Below are 17,739 nucleotides of genomic sequence, written 5' to 3' on the forward strand. Positions count from 1 at the left end.
GGAGAGAGAGGAAGATCGGGGGGGAGATGGGAAGATCGGGGGAGAGAGAGGAAGATCGGGGGGTGAGATGGGAAGATCGGGGGGAGATGGGAAGATTGGGGGAGAGGGGAAGATTGGGGGGAGAGGGGAAGATCGGGGGAGAGAGGGGAAGATCGGGGGTGAAGAAGGGGAGATCGGAGAGGGAGACATCGGACATCGGAGCAGGGTGGAAAGGTAGGCTGATTTTGTGTTTTAACTTTGTGCAATAGTTTTTTATGTAATTTATTTTGTTTCTTTTTGCCTGATCCGGCCCTTCATGCCTGGTTTCACCAGACATGAATCAGAAGCCGTGGAAAAGCCGCCCAGGTAAGTTAAAAATTGTTCTAACCATGTAATCTGTCACAAGTAAAGTGCCTTAAGTACCTCAATGAGGTACATTTGGCTCGTTAACTATCATCCTGCCGGCTTTAATTGCCGGCGGGACTTCTGGATTCAGGGCGCTCGGATTGAGGATTGAGGAACTCGGACATCGGCAGGTTGGAGCCAGGCTCTGAACCCGAATGGGATTTCCCCGATTTTCGGAGCCACCCCCCCACCGCCCCCAACGCACCTGCAATTTCTCGGGAAAATCGAGCCCATGATGTGGAAACATTAGGTATTTTCTCACCTCGTCTCCAGGGGTCACTGACTCGGCCTTGATACAGTGGCTATTTTTCATGCGTGACCCTATACAGGCTATTCGGGATAGTGAGAACCCAAGGTGATAGTTAATCCTCTCCCTTGGAGTGCTTAGGCCAGTTTTAGTGCACCGGTTGAAATTTGTGAAGCGTTTTGGGATGTGAAAGGTGTTATATAAATGCAAGTTCTATCAGCTAACTCAGCACAGTCCACGGATTGAACCAAAGACCATCTTTTGACTGACCAATATATCTAGTTAAAATTCATATTACCAATATTGGCAAGTGACAGGATAATCTATGTAAATAAAATTCAGGCCTACTCACTTATTCTATGACAAGAACGCGAGGGGGATAATTTTCACCTTCACTGCCTGGGCAGTAATCTGGTGGAGCAGATCGCCCGCCCATTCTGGAACCTGGCAATTTTCATCCTATTGATTACCGCCAAGATTTTTTTCCAGCACTTCCTGTTCTGTGCTCTCTTTAGATTGTGCTAAATATGTTTGTCAAACGAAAGTCCGATAAGATAATATTTCTATAAATGTGTTATTCCCCTTGTACAACTGTATATGATCCATCCGAGTAATGATTTTCAAGATGTAATTTTAGAAAAGAATACATGATGCCTTTTGACACATTTGAATGAGCGTTCAAATCCAAACAAAGAAAAATCTGAAGGCTTCCTTTAAACGTTAGCGAAAACACTTCTGGAACCTCGAATTGAATCCAACCAAAAAGTTTGTGATGTGAATGCTCTTTTTATTGTTTTTATTTTCCAATTTCCTTCTCTTTTCTGCCCTTTACTACCCTGTTCAAGTTGCTGAGTGATACTGGACCGCAGTAACAAAGGTGCCAGCACTCCCTTTGGTGTGGCAGAGGTACCTTGTGGTAATGAAAAGGTAATGTATGGCTTTTGATTGGGTCTCTGACCTTTGTTAACGCTAATAGTCGAGATGATTTGCAACCATTTATTCTCCAGGTCGTTGCAAATATTTAATTATTTATTTGTCGGGTGTTTGCAGGATAAAAAACTAGAGTTGAGTGCTCATGTACAAAAAAGGTCTGTTAATGGAACAGCTGTAGTAGAATCAGATATGACATAAATACACTCACCCATAAATACACTGCAGTAATGAACATGAACATGCTCCAAACAGCAGACCCAGGATAAAATACTAAAAGCTACACAGAAAATCCATCTGATTCTCACTGCAGTGCACCTGCAGTGAACCTAAACAACTCAAATTGGTATAAAGACGGTGAACAAAATATATACATTTTAAAGTTGCCTTTTTTGCAGTGAATTATTTATTGAGTTTTGAAACATCAAAGTTATAGGGCTCGATTTTCGCACCCCCGAGCGGGTGCGTTCGTGGCGGGGGGCTGCGAAAATCGGGGATTCCCAGGGCGGGTCCGGAGCCCCGCTCCAACCCGCCCACTTCCGGGTTCCCCAGTGACGCGCTGACATGCGCGCGCAGCCCCCGCATGTGGGACTCCCGCCGGCAATTAAAGCCGGCGGAATGCCACTTGAAGTAATTAACCAGGTACTTCAGGTCGTTTACAGACCTGATTGACCTGATCTTTTTGGAGGGGTGGGATTTTCAGATCAACTGGGGGAAACACTCCCAGTTCAAATGGACATGTTGCAGCCATCAGCCTGTGGCAGCAAGGTCCATTTGACAGGTGGGGTGGGGGAGACCCTCACTCATTGCAGGAGGCCACTCTGTCACTTTGGACAAAATTTGGCCTTCACCATCTTCCTCCTAACAATAAAATTCACCAACTTGCACACTTACCCCGGTGTCCAGACACATGTACCTACCTTGCGGACCCCCCTCAAATGTACATCTTCCGGATGGGGGCCGCCGTAGCTGCAGTCATGACCTCCTCGGAGGACGAACAGCATCACCAGCCTCGCCGGCCACGCCGTCCACCTCTGACACGTGGAGCTCCACAACACAGTGCTGTGACACATCCACCTGCACAGCAGGAGGGAGGGCAACGGCAGAGAGAGATGCGTTGCAGAGGGCACTACCATCGGCACAAGGTCTACAGACCGAGGCTTAGCTTCCTGGACCTCTCTGAGCAGCAGTGCACATTGAGGCTCAGAGTCAATCGACATGTAGTCGTGGACATTTGCAGCCTCCTTCATGCCGAGCTGCTCCCGGCTGGCCTGAGCACCATCTTCTTATCTGTCGCTGTCAAAATCACCACTGCCCTTAACAACTTCTCCTCCGTATCCTTCCAGGGTGCCACTGGGGACATCGCCGACGTCTCTCAGTCGTCTGCACAAAAGAGCCCTGCAAATACACCTACACCCACTCTGCAGTGACACAATGGGTGTCATCAGTTGTGGGTCTTCATAGTGATCCTCAGGAAAGGGCATTATTGCACAAACCAGACTAGATTCGCAAAGACGTGGCAGTAGTGGTGACAATATAATATGTAATGTGAGTTGATCAGAAATTAAATATAAGTAAAAACCATGACAAACCCTCAAACACCCTTGTGCATCCCCTTCATGCTCACGACACGTTTGCCTTACGCTTCCTACTGCACATATGTGATGCATGCCCTGTGGCTGCAGCACAGGTAGTGGCAGGTTGAGTGAGGCTGACTGTGAAAGAGATGCATGTGAGGGTGAGTATGAGATAGAGCCATGAGATTGTATGAGGATTGGGTTGAGTGGTAGTGGTGGGATGAGTACTGGCGAGGTGAGTAAGTGCAGGTAAGATGAGGATGAGCTTTGAGTGGGTGTGAGGGGTGATGTGATAGAGTAGTGTTGGCAGTGCAGAAGGAGATGTGGGGTGGGGGCGGTGATGTGGCAGACGGAGTGTAGGGAAATGAGTAAATGTACTCACTTTGACCTACTTAGGTCATTGAAGCGCCTCTTGCACTGTATGCAGGTGGGCGATATGTTGGTGGTGCAGGTGACCTCCTCTGCCACCTCGAGCCAGGCCTTCTTGGTGGCAGAGGCAGGCCACTCCTCCCTCCCGCCGGGGGGAAAATCTCTGTCCTCCCCCTCCTCCTCACCCCATCCAATAAGACCTGGAGTGAGGCATCATTAAACCTGGGAGCAGCCTTCCCCCTGGGCTGCTCCATGTTGTAATTTTTCCTATTTCCTGCAGCATCAGTCAGTGGAGGACTGCCCCTTTAAATAGGGCTCCTCCGGCTGACAGCCTATGTCTGTCTGCTGCGCAGCTTTCCAGCGCGAAACCCGGAAGCATAGGTAAGTACCTTCGATCAAGCTGCGATTGCGTGCGGAGCACCCCGATTTCACTGGGCACGTTACCCACACGTCCAGTCGACCCCCCCGGCTGTGAACCCACCGCCCTCCCAATATCGGGCCCTTAGTGTCTGAGATTTAAATCATGAACTTTTGCAGCAAGTGTATTATATGAATGTATCAAGAATTTCTATTTATTGGAGTGAATAATCTGATGAGGAAACAGTTGAGAGACTGGTACAGTCAACTAATGTGTGAATGGACAATGTACATCATTATAATTATATGAGAATGTTCAACATCAGTGCTATTTGAAGAAACATTGATTTTCTGCCCATTGTACATACCAACCCCATGTATCAGAAAAGTAGTGCAAAAATGTTAAAATATCACTAAACACAATGGATATCATAAAGAATGGAGAAAGATAAACAAAGATTAATTATAGAGATAGCAACTTTTACAAAGTATCGATGTTCAACCCCATGTATATAGCCTCTGTGGTGAGAAATGCTGATTATGAAAAAGCATATAGAATCAGATGGAGGCGGGGGAGTAGCAAACAGACATTGATAGAAACTACTTCTGGGAGAATAAGAGTCGGAGAGAGCCAAATAGAGAGACAAGACAATTTGTTATATTACTTACCTCAGAATTATCTATGTTATGGCAGCGTACCGAGAAATCTAATAAGCTTGTAGTCAATTTTAGGTATATTTCCTACATACAACAGTGACTACATTCAAAAGTATTTCATTGGGTATAAAGTGCTTTGGGATGTCCTGAGTTCAAGAAAGGAGCTATGTAAATTCAAGTCTTTCTTTCTTTTCAATTAAAATGGATTTAAACGTGTTCTGACACTTGTTTGTCAATTTTAGATTATGTACTTTTTCCTGGGAACCATTAATAAATTGTAGATTTTCTAAATTTAAATTAATGGACAGAAAATCAGCCACTACGGGCCTGCAATTTCCCAGCCGGCAGTAGGTTTTAAAGATCGTCTTAAAGGAGAGAGAGGCGGAGTGGTTTAGGGAGGGAATCCCAGAGCTTAGGGCCTAGGCAGCTGAAGGCACGGCCGCCAATGGTGGAACAATTTAAAACCGGGGATGCGCAAGAGGCAAGAATTGGAGGAGTGCAGAGATCTCGGAGGGTTGTAGGGCTGGAGGAGGTTACAGAGATAGGGAGGGGCAAGGCCATGGAGGGATTTGAAAACAAAGATGAGAATTTTAAAATCGAGGCATTCCCGGAACGGGAGCCAATGTAGGTCAGCGAGCACAGAGGTGATGGGTGAACGGGACTTGGTGCGAGTTAGGATACGGGCAGCAGTTTTTGGAGGGTGGAAGATGGGAGGCCAGCCAGGAGAGTATCGGAATTGGTCTAGAGGTAAAAAGGTCATGGATGAGGGTTTCAGCAGCAGTTGAGCTGAGGCAGGGGCTCACAGGGAAATCGGTTCAATAATCTACAAGAGTTAGGTTTCCCAGCACATTGTAAGAAAACTTACTGATATATACATTTATTTCGTCATTTTACATTGGATATTAAAAGGTACATTGGTTTTAATATTTTTAATATTGATTTGAGTGATTTTTATAAGCTCCAAAATGCAGGCACGAGAGCCTTGCACTGAGAGTCTGAGTTTAATCATTCTCCAGATGTATGAGTTGCACAAGCTTTGAAAGTTCAGTTCAGTTCAGTTTGTCCACCATCGGAGGAGCTGGTGTTTATGAGCATGACAAGAGCCATGAACACCTGAGATGGATTGGTCAGTTATATATAGGATGTACTTTCCCATACAAATGGCATGTGCTTATTGTACAATTGAGTGCCTCTGCTAACATTTCATCATGTGATTACTGAATAATGAACACAGGCACAGTGCATGTTAAGGTGTAACTGTTTTTTACTTCCAATTTCCCACTTCTGTAAACTTCAGTGGAATAAATCCCACCTGGTTTTACAAAACTTAAAGCAGATATTTGACCATTTTTACATTAAAAAGTATTTAGGATGTAGAATTTTTTTGTAGCATATATATATTTTTCATGTGTTTAAAAGGTACTCAAACCAATAGATTCCCCTTTACAGTGTGTGAAAAGTAAAGTTATTCTATATGACGTTACAAAGTGCATAAAAAACCCAGGGGTAGAAATTGTTCCTCGTTGTGCCCGTTTATCGGGCAGAAAATGGGGGAACCAATTATCAATTTTGCAGGTCTATGCCCTGCGGCCCGAGGAATTCTGAAATACATCTGACACCATGTTGGCATTGAACAACTTTCAGGCATCCGGGACAGCCACCTTAAACAGGCATTAGGTCCCTTGTATCTGCTAATGAGGGGCCTAGCGTCTATTTAATGACCCCCCTCAGCAACGTTGTTCAGCACTGAGCGGAGCAGGTGATGGGCCCGCTCTGCTCAGGTTTAAATGGGATTGCTGGTGGCCTAAGAAGCCACCAAAAAGTATTTTTTTAAAAACTTACCTTGCTATGGAACTGGGAGGCGCAGGAGTGCACATCCCAGCCATACAGCACTCCTGAGGGCTGCTACCGGCCTGCGATCGCACCCCCCACCCCTGCCCTGTTCTTCTCCCTCCCCCCACCCTACCCCCGGTGTGGGGGGAGGGAGAAGAGGGCCACTGGCGGTGAGGCAGCAAGCCCAAATGTCATCTCCAACTGGGCAAGCTGTCTCTAGAGGCATGACAGGCGCCGGCAGCTCACCTATATTATTGAAATGAGGCCTGAGGCCCAATTTCAGATGAGTCTCGGGCCTCTGGCTTCTGATTTCTGGCACGCTTGCATTGCGTCATCTATTTTGGGCCCAGAAAAAGGCCATAACCAATTTCTACCTGCCAAACTTTTATTTCCAATTCACACATTTTTATCTAGAGGGTTATTTTGAGATTATTTATCTTCATGACAGAAACATTTTGCAAGTAAAATTTATGTTAATTGTGGTGACATCAGTGTTATTCTGTGTGTTTCAGGTTTGTCTAGCCTCTACCTTTATGGGAGAAAAATATCATTGAACAAGTAGGGTGAAAGTGCTGGCAACTAGGAAAGGTAATTAAACCAGACAGTCCTGTTTTTGCAAACAGCCACTGGATCCTTTTAAAAGACCAGTTAAATCACTTTTTGGTGTGGAGGGGAGAGGGTATAATACAATTAATTAATTGTTTTGGGTAAAATTAAGAAATATTTATCCAATCAAAATGATTAAAAACAGTCTGGGGCAGTGCTATTTTAGGATAGGAGAATGATCTCAATTGTAACATAGAGAATATATAGACTAACTGAGCTAGGGTATGATGTTTATCTTTAAAGTTTCTACTTTCTCATGAGGGACTTGGCTTCCATCTGTTAACTTCCACCTCAGATTTATACAGTAACTGCCTAAGGCTGATCAGCATAATGTGATTCAGTCAAGGGACAAGTGTGATGTCCAAGTATATTCAAACATCTGGTATCCAACAGAAGGAAAAACTCTGAAGGACTGAATTGTAGCCCAGTTCAGAAGGGAGGGTTTCCGATTGATTCCAGTTGACGCATTGGCCTGAAGTACTGCCAAATTCTGCAATTAACTGCAAGGGGGATAGAATCAGCTTTCTCAAATGTCTTTAAAGCACTGCTGGATCTACACCCGTGTAGATTTTCCACATCGTTCACCTGAGGAAGGAGGTAGCCTCCGAAAGCTTGTGAATTTAAAATAAAATTGCTGGACTATAACTTGGTGTTGTAAAATTGTTTACAATTGTCAACCCCAGTCCATCACCGGCATCTCCACATCACGGATCTACACCCAGCATGCACGTCTTGTCAGTACTCTACATGATGGTTGAAAATACATATATTTTAACAAAGTTGATTAGCTTAAGGTTTTGAGAAACTAATAAACAAAGAGACGTCAAATGGAGAGTTGCCATTGTAATAGCTCATCTTACAAAACATTGAAAATGGTGAATGTTGTGCACAGAACAGTGGAATTTGGGTTCATACCCATGATCTTGGTTGCATCGCATTGTGAATAAAATTATTCCTGTGGAAAATTTTACTAAATAAATCAGCATTAATACAAAACTTGTTTTGCTAAAATTATTTGATAGGGGGAATTTCACTTCCTGCATTGCTAGGAAGAGATGTCAAAGTTTTCTCACTTAGAAAGAGGCCAAGAAAATTGAGGGTAGATCACACTGGACCACTATTACACCTCCAATCAGCTGGTAGCAATCTGCGAATGGGGTGTTTTCCCACCTTCTCAGTCAGAGAATAGCTAAATGAGACCCAGAAAAAAAGGAATTGGATAAATTGCAGAATATCATTCCAAAAAAAACTGAAGATGTCTTAATTCACAGTTCTTTTAAATAAAAATTATAATCTTGTTATATTTTTAATGATATCATGGTCCTAATTCAAATGTTTATTCAGTTAACACATGGTATAATTTTACTGGAACTCCTATGACCCAGTGAGTATTATATCTGCTTAAGGATCTATGTATTTTCCTATGTGTTTAATCCATTTAAAGCAGTAATGGTCAGGCTCTGATTTCCAAGTCACATTCCTATATTCTTAACAACACAGATTAAATTTCAACTGTGCTGGAATGAATGCTACACTGCTCTGCCTTGGTAGATTGGTTTCTAATGATTATTTCATACCCAGTCTCATGTCATCAGTTTTGCTTACACACAGCACTCTTCTTTACTTGGTTTTCCTACTACAGCCAGGCATCTATTACCTAATCAATTCGAGTGATAGTTCAATCAAAAACATACTGGACATGAAAACAAATCTTACCAACATAAATGGTCGTGTCTCTTGATACCCTGGTAATTAGAAACCCTTATCAGAAGAAATTAAAGGTTTTTAACTCTACGATGTAACCATCTTCAGTTTAAAGGACGAGTATTTTTTTTCCCTCCTCTCCTGAAGGCATTGACTCATATTGGGGTATGGGCACCAATCACCCTCTCTGATGAATGAGAAGAACTGAGAAAGGCAATTTGGTGGTCCTGTTTAGATTATAGGAACATCACGAGAGCACATTTCTGGAGTGCAGTGCCCCTGTTGCTCCTGGACGGCACTTGCCCAGAAAAATTGTTCCTTTTTATCTTTACACAGAGGAAAATATACCATTAGCCAACACTTCTTGATTTACATTGAATTTTCTCCAACCTCTTTCAGCCTTGATAGTGTTCTGCACCAACGATCTTAATTTTTCCCTTAGGTTTCTCAAAAAATAACCTAGCCAAGTTCCATAGAAATGGTCCATCATGATTCATCAGTTACAACTCTATCTCTGTGGAATCGTATAAAAGTTAATCAATTGAAAATGAATGTACAGCAATTGGCATTTAAAGCAAAAATGCTCAGCTCATAATCCAACCACCCCAACTATGCTAGGTAATTACATATTTAAGTCAATTGTTTAATATTAATAGCACTGCCACCATTTACCATGTGTATATTGTACCCAACATTTTTCTTTCTACATGTATCGCTAAAATTCTGGTCTATATAAACCATTGCTGGGCTTATTTGCATTTTAAAGGAAAATTACTTTTCTTGAAAGTTACTGAATATGATGCTCCCAAGTTTCTAATCCTTTCTCTTTTTCAGTGTCACATTTTGTATGTTTTCTCCTTTGATCAGTTTTTAGAACATCGTTTAACTCCATGCAAGAGATTGTGAGGTGAACTGCATTTAGGTACCTAATTACTTATGTTGTGAACAGAACTGATAGTGGAAAGTCATTTTCTGTCTCTACCTGAGGCATTTATTCCTCTTAACTGAATACTGTAATTGTAGCTGTAAAGTATTGTTTGGCCCCATACAAAACCAAAGCCCTGTGTCAGATCACTGCCTGCATTTGCAAAACAAATGAGTCACTGCACTTCAAAGCAATTCATTGGGGACAATTATCAGTGCCCCCACTAGGCAGGAGCAGGGCAATAGCACTCTAGAACATACGAATTAAGAGCAGGAGTAGGCCATTCAACCCCTCGATCCTGCTTTGCCATTTGATAAGATCATGGCTGATCTGATTGTGATCTCAACCCTACATTCCCATCTACCTACTATAACCTTTGACTCCCTTGTTAATCAGGAATCTATCTAACTCTGCCTTAAAAATATTCAATGACCCTGCCTCCACCGCTCTCTGGGGAAGGGAGTTCCACAGACTCCTGACCCTCTGAGAGAAAAAAATTCTCCTCATCTCCGTCTTAAATGGGAGACCACTTATTTATAAACTGTGGCCCCTAATTCTAGTCTCTCCCACAAGGGGAAACATCCTCTCAGCATCTACCCCTTCTTCCCTCAGGATCTTATGTGTTTCAATAAGATTACCTCTCATTCTTCTAAACTGGAGTTTATATGATAACCCCCTCATCCCAGGAATCAATCGAGTGAACCTTCTCTGAACCACCTCTAAAGCAATTATGTCCTTTCTTAAATAAGGAGACCAAAACTGCACATAGTATTCTAGATGTGGTCTCACCAATGCCCCGTACAACTGTAGCAAAACATCTCTGCTTAGAAATCGTGGTGCTGAACCATTGCCCCATTCCCGGTCACGATATGCTAGCTGCCATTTCCAGCTGGTTCTGAAAATGGGTGACCAGACCACCCACCCTGTTTCAGGCAGGGGCCTCATTAAGGCATGCATATCAGTGTCCTATGACGTACATAGGATCCCAACGCAATTTTCAGATACCAATAGGTGGAGCGTGCACCCTGCTATCTCTTCCCATTGGTACTTGGCATAATGCGGCCTAACCAGCAGTTCTTAAAGGGACCCCTGCAGGCTGCTCACAAAAACGGCAAAGGTACTTTTCTCGGCGAGAACAACAGAAATGTGGTGCAATCACTCCATCCACTGCCTGTCTGCAAAAGGTTAAAATTGTCCCCATTGCATGTGAAGTGCTGTGTGGCATTTCTCAGAGACATGATCAAACTATATATAAGTGAGTTCTGACGAAAGGTCTTCGACCTGAAACGTTAACTCTGTTTCTTTCTCCACAGATGCTGCCTCACTTGCTGAGCTTTTACAGCATTTTCTGTTTTTATGTTACATATAAGTAAGGTCTGAACTTGGTATCCTATTACAACCAGTTGTGGCTAACCTAATCAATTTATGGTAGACTCATTGAAAATATATACCACATAAGAGTAAATCTTACCAACATATATGATCTAGTCTAAAGATATCCTGGTAATATGAATAATACGATCCCAAGCATCCTTTCTTTTCAGACTCATTTAGTTTTCCTTCCCTAATTGTTCAGAATGATTCACAGCCCCACAGAATTCACTCTCAAAAACTGCTTGAAATTGCCACTTCCAACTGATCTTAAAATTGTTTTAATGTGAAAATATTGAGCTTGATGGCATATTTATCATATTTACATGGCATATTAATCAGTCACTTCTGTATCATGTTGCAATAATTGCCTTAATACGAACACATTTTGACATTTCGCCAACTGTATTTATTTATTTCACCCACCCCATATTTGAGATATTTTTCATGCTGTTTATGCCCTACTATGCACCATTCCTTGACTCTCTCCCCTTCCCTCTCTCCCTCCCTTCTTCCTTCCCTCCCTGGACTGGGACGCGCCAGATGGGGGATTATGGGTTCTAACATGATATAGTGCTGTGAAAGCAATATTTTGTGGTTTTATAGGCTGCCTCATCAAATGCATGTTTAGACGAGACAACATATTATTCAAACTCGTTCAACAGTACACCAAACGTTTTATTATAAATTGCGGATTTTGTACTAATATGAATAACTCCTATCTAAATACCCCTTATAATAGAATAGAATGTTGTACTAAGTAAAAGAAAGAACTTGCTTATGTGCTGCACTTATCATAAACATCCCAAAGTACGTAACATACATTGAATTACTTTGAAGTGTGGTCACTATGTTATAATGTGGAATCCATTTTGCACACAGCAGAGTCCAACTGACATGATAACTTAGTCTGATGTTGGCCACCGGGAGAACTCAGTGCCATATGCGATCTTTAACAGCCACCTCCACAGGAGACGGGGCCCTCAGTTTAACATCTCATCCAAAGGACAGATTACAAAGCAGGTCATTAATTGTGAATCCAGGGTAGTACATTGTTTGTACCAAGTTTTTAAATGATAATTATTATAATAATAATATATTATTATAAAATAAAGAAGTATTTTATAACTTTGAACAAAAACTGCATTTACAATCAAGTTGAAACATAACTCATAACATAACTAGAAAATTGCAAAATACTGTAAATGTTTGAGTGTTTCAGATTCTTCCTAAGGCCAACGTTGCACAATGGTCATTAACATACCATTTTTGACGATCCGTTAAAACAAGATTATTGTGTCATTGTTAATATGAATATTTAAACTTGACTATTGCTTTGTTTCACAGATTTTAAATACAGTTTAACTTTACGAAAGCATCCCATTGCCTCCCTAAAACGTCCATAAGAGTTGCCTTACAGTAACACCTACACGACATAATGTGTTCGTAAGGTTGTCCTGGTGGAGAGCTGATTTCTCAGTGCTGTCTGGTGGTAGCTCATTGGTACTGCAGTATCCTATCTTCAAACTCACCTGATCATCCACTCCTTACTTCCCGAGAAACAGCTCCATCCCATCCAAACATGTTTGCATTTCCAGTTCAATTTAGTGGGACACATTGGTTGTTCAACACTGAGTTGTGATGGTGAGACTTAAAGTTAAGTTTTAATTTTAGACATTGTTTTGGACTTGCAATTGTCATGATTGTAATGTGGCACTCTCAATCTTCCTCTCCACTTCATGTCACCTTGATTTAAGTACTGTACCTCATAATTTTGCCCAGCAACCATTTATCTCATAGTACAAATACCAAAATTCTAGCACATGAAGAATATGAGCCTAGAAATTATTGTTGCCAATATTAGCAGCCAATTTCTAGGCCTATGTTCTTTGAAAAAACACAAAAAGATTGAATATATTTTGAACAATTTTAAATGACATTGGAATGCAATTTTGTAAAAACACCAGCACTAATCCATTATCAGCATGTGGGCACAATCTATATCCAAAGAAAATGACAGGCTATCAGGTTTCATGCTAAGTTGGTTCTTGTCTAGTCCTTTGTGTATCAGTCCCAAAAATGTAATTTTCATGAAAAGATAAACAGAAGTGAGCACACAGAAAGTGTGGGTAGTTTGTGTGACATGTAACCTCTTCCTCTTTGGCTTAAACACCAGGGGAAGCCCACATTTTAGCAGTAATTAAAAATAATAAAAAGGGATTTCCAGTTTGGGGATTTATGTTAGGTTTTCCCTCTCATGGGACTTTTTAACTTTCTGTTCCACATGCTCACAAACTCCCAGTGCATCATGGGGATTCTACTTTCTATTCCAGTCTGTTGTCACTTTGGAAAAATAGATTATACATGTTAAAGGGCAATGTTTCTAAACTCTCTACTATACACGGAAAATGCTACGTGAATAGTGTCTGAGCAGTCTCAGCTCAGTTTCTACTGGCACACGAGGTCAAAGCAGAATGTTACACATAATTTGATATTAAACTGCCATTCTCACTCTCGGTCCAAAAGGATGGGTGGTGTGAAAGTGGCAAAGTCATACAGGCGCAGCAAGAGATGCTTTTCAGAGGTAGGTAGAATAGAGGACATTTCATTCTGCTTTCGGCCTTGACTGTGAGTGACAAGAGTGATAAAGGCGATTCATTGCTCAGCACTGACAGCCCTCATTTTGCTTTGCACAACATTTTAAAAAGAGAGGAAAAGATTAGAGTTGAAATTTGTCTTCAAAAGTCAATGTGTGAACGAATAATAATTGATCACACTGGGCAAATAATAAAAGCATATTTTAATTATTGTTCATTTAATGCACATAAGTATTGTCACTGAAAAGTCATGTGCTGAGTCACATGGGCCGAAAGCAATTCATAGGTAACATTTAATGTTTAGCAAGGGCACATGCAACATTTTAGAATTAACCGGAGGGATTGTTGATGCCTGCAGAATATCTCAGCATCGTGAAAAACCATCATATATGACAACGTGATATGGTTCTATATACATTTCTTTCTTAATAGATACAAACGCTATTACTACATTGTTTCTCACTTTCCAGTTTTTCAATAACTCTGGAATTATCAGGATATCTGACAAATTCATCTCCAAGACAGCAGAAGTCACTCAATGTCAATCAGGAGCAGGAATCCTGGCTGATTTTTTTCCCCTCCCTAGTCCAGAGACATCGAAGCCCATTGCATTACTACCAACACTGCTCCCGCTCAGATGAGCTAACAGGAGAAACCAGGGATCAAACCTGTGACCTTCCTGGTCTGTGCGACTAAGTACCACATTAGGTGGTTTATTTATCCACTCAGTCAGTGATTGATTTGTGTTTAAAGAACTTATTAATGGTCCCCTGATTGCACACTAGGTACATGTAAAGTACTAGACAGCATAGACTTTAAACAGTGGAGCCACTGCGATTGGCCTTAGTCCTCTTGGACTGGAGAGGAAGGAAAATCAGCCAGTTATTGATTGCTAACTGGTGACCCATGCTGGAAAGTGCTTTTGGATGTTGGATGAGGACAGGATAAAGTTCAGCTGTGTTGCTCTCCATGATCAAACAGCCTGCTGAAACTCGCTGTCTAAGATGACACAACAAATGGTCACTCGGCCAAGATACTGAAAAGCTGCTGGAATCCATATTGCCGTATGCGAGCAAGAATTCAGGAGAGGAGAGGAGAAAATGAAAAAAAAACTCATTAATATATGCAACATGATGTTCTTCTGATGCAAAATGGCTTTAGACCTCAGATAGACCTTTGCAGCAACTCTCCCTGGTGGATCCCACTAAAGTGTAATAGTAGTCCCCTGTTTTACACGATTGGTGGTGGGTATTTTGTTGTCCTGAATCAGAGATGAGTAAGTGTGAAATAAAAGCAGAAAATGCTGGAAACACTCAGCGGATCAGTTCTGACGAAAGGTCATCGACCTGAAACGTTAACTCTGTTTCTTTCTTCACAGGTGCTGCCTGACTTGCTGAGTATTTCCAGCATTTTCTCTTTTTATTTCAGATTTCCAGCATCTGCAGTATTTTGCATAAGTGTGAGATTTTTAACCCTGATGGTACTTCTCAGCTGAGTCGAAGTAGGGCATTTCCACAATAACAAGGAAGGTAAGTATTAAGAATTTTCCACTGTTGCTTAAATATGAAGTTCAACCACTCCTCCTGCCAAGTTCCTCAATTTATTAATAAGTTCTGCTTTTTATGCCATTTTTATAATCATCAAACCTGGTTCAAGGACCATTTTCTTCCTATAACAAATATAAATAATGCCTTTAGTTCCAGCAGTAGCTTTTCTCTCTCAAATGAATATTTTATACCACAATTGAAATTCAGAGAAAGCTTGTAAAAATGGAAGGAAGGTGCAGAGGCAAGCAATGAAGATGATTAAAGGTATCAGGAATTTCAATTATGCAGAAAGCTTAAGGAAGTCGGGCATCAAGCAGATTGGCCCTCAAGCAGATTGGCCCTGAATCCTGGAAATACTCCACCCCACTTATGCTGGGATATGTTCTTCACGTGTGATAACAAGGTCAAACGGGTGTCAATGCATGGGTAGGTGACAGAGTCAATTTGGAGGGTGAGGAAGGCAAGGATGGTAACTGTGGTGGGGGAAGCTGAGTTGATGGAGGTTGAAATCACCAAAGAAAAGGAGTCTTTTATTTCAGAGTTTGAGGGCAGACAGCCCTCTGAGGGAGGAGAATTCAGTGAAGAATGCTCTTAGGGGCCTGCCGGGGGCAGTAGATGAGGAAGATCTGAGAGGAGAGGTGGAAGAGGGTGAGGTATTTGGAATGTGGAGAAGGAACGAGAAAAATAAGGAAGTACTGTAGTCTTATTTGAAGAAGCTACAAAAAGTAGAATATATTGTACGATAGGAAATAAATGGTAATATAAAATCCCATACTACAGAACACACTATGATATCTTACTGTATCAGCCTGGGTTTCATTATTGATCCTTCGATTTATTCTGGCCAGGCTGAATCCTGTAATAAAGCATGACACAAGCCATGTATGCAAACAAATTGACTAGAATGACACTGGGGTGTCTTTTTGATCTTTCATCTCCCAAACAATAGGGATGCCGTCGTGGTGACACTTGTTTTAACACAGCCAAATGCTACAGCCTCTTAGCTGGATTAATAGTTCCTTAGAGCAGTAGTTTGAACACTAAGGCCTCGATAAGGACTTTGGATCTCATCTCAAAATTACCTGAAATAAGATTAAAGGATGTGGTGTAAACAGAGTGATAGCCGACCTTCTATAGAATGAGCAATTTATTTTTCATTTATATTGTGTTTGTTTACATTTTCACTGCCCCTCTCCTCTCCTGAGGGTAGTGACTCTTGCTTGGATATAGTTCCACAGGTTCTGGTAGACCTCTGGCAACTTAGTTACAGTGAACTTAGTCTTGGGAGGCTAATCGATTATGGATGGCATAAGAGTCAAGCCCAATTCTATCCTCACTTGGCGTCTACACAAATGCACTATCTAGCAGAGCTGCTGGGTAGCAATCGTTGCCCCATACAAAATTAGTCAATTCACCACATACCTGGAATTGAGCATGGGCCTTCTAGTCTGTATGGTTTAGTACTACAATGGGCACTACCATTAGCTACTTGGCTATGGGGAAAGCTAGTAATCATATTGTAGCAATAGGTTGTTTGTTGACAGAAGGTTGTGATGTGGAGATGCCGGTGATGGACTGGGGTTGACAATTGTAAACAATTTTACAACACCAAGTTATAGTCCAGCAATTTTATTTTAAATTCACAAGCTTTCGGAGGCTTCCTCCTTCCTCAGGTAAATGTTCGAAGGAGGAAGCCTCCGAAAGCTTGTGAATTTAAAATAAAATTGCTGGACTATAACTTGGTGTTGTAAAATTGTTTACAATTGTCAACCCCAGTCCATCACCGGCATCTCCACATCAGGTAAATGTTCAGGAGCTCCTTGAAGCCTACGCATTTATACATATAGAACAATACATGGTGTTTACAGACTGCCCCTGCAACTGCCCGTTGCCAAGGCAATCACCGTGTTCAGACAGAGAGGTGTCACCTGCAGAACCCCCGAATACACAATCAACAAAAAAACAAACTGGAAAAAAAAAACAGAGAGAGGCAGAAACATCCGGAAGGTTGGTTCTAGTTTCTTTTATTGTGTAATATATTAGTGAGCAAAAAGTAGGACAAGTGGTAGAATGTGAGGGTAATTACTGTGGGCAGACCAGTGAGGAGGCAAAGGAGGAAAATAATAAAACAAAGTGAGAAAGATATAAAGGATCAAGAGTGGAAAGTAACAGATAACAGAAAGGAGTGCAGATGGAACCAAAAAAAGGCACAGAAATTTGTCTGGTGCACAAGAGGAGTTAAAAGTATAAAAGTGAATGTATGAAATGCATAGGAGCAAGTGTGAACCTAAAAAACTGATGTTCAGTGGCGTGTACAAGGAATTTTGTCTGCATACAAAACCTTTGTGAACACCCACTGAACATCGTTTTTTCATATTATTTCATTTTGGGTTGACATGCAAAGCTATGTTAAATCAGACTGAGTGAACAAAGAGGTGTTAGATGAGAGCAGTAAACAAATTTAGGATGTGCATGAATCCCACAGGGCAGCACATTGTCATGGAGTTGGGGCTGGATTGGTGGAATGCAGGCAGTTTAAACGCAGGGTAGCACGTGAGTACGGCCAATGGTGGGGTGTAAAAAAAATGGGAGGTTAGAAGGATAGAAGGGATCCAGTTGTACTGAACTTTTCTTT

At 41.7% G+C, this 17,739-nt stretch overlaps 1 long non-coding RNA gene across 1 annotated transcript; it reads left to right on the forward strand.

Moving 5' to 3' along the window:
- Positions 1–970: 970 nt before the first annotated feature.
- On the forward strand, positions 971–15,080 carry LOC137341382 (uncharacterized). Its single transcript, XR_010967019.1, has 3 exons — positions 971–1,558; positions 6,867–6,942; positions 14,986–15,080. It is a non-coding gene; the product is annotated as an uncharacterized lncRNA (long non-coding RNA).
- Positions 15,081–17,739: the final 2,659 nt, after the last annotated feature.

This window comes from Heptranchias perlo, chromosome 23, assembly GCF_035084215.1.
Source record: "Heptranchias perlo isolate sHepPer1 chromosome 23, sHepPer1.hap1, whole genome shotgun sequence".
In the NCBI taxonomy this organism is placed as follows: Eukaryota; Metazoa; Chordata; class Chondrichthyes; order Hexanchiformes; family Hexanchidae; genus Heptranchias; species Heptranchias perlo.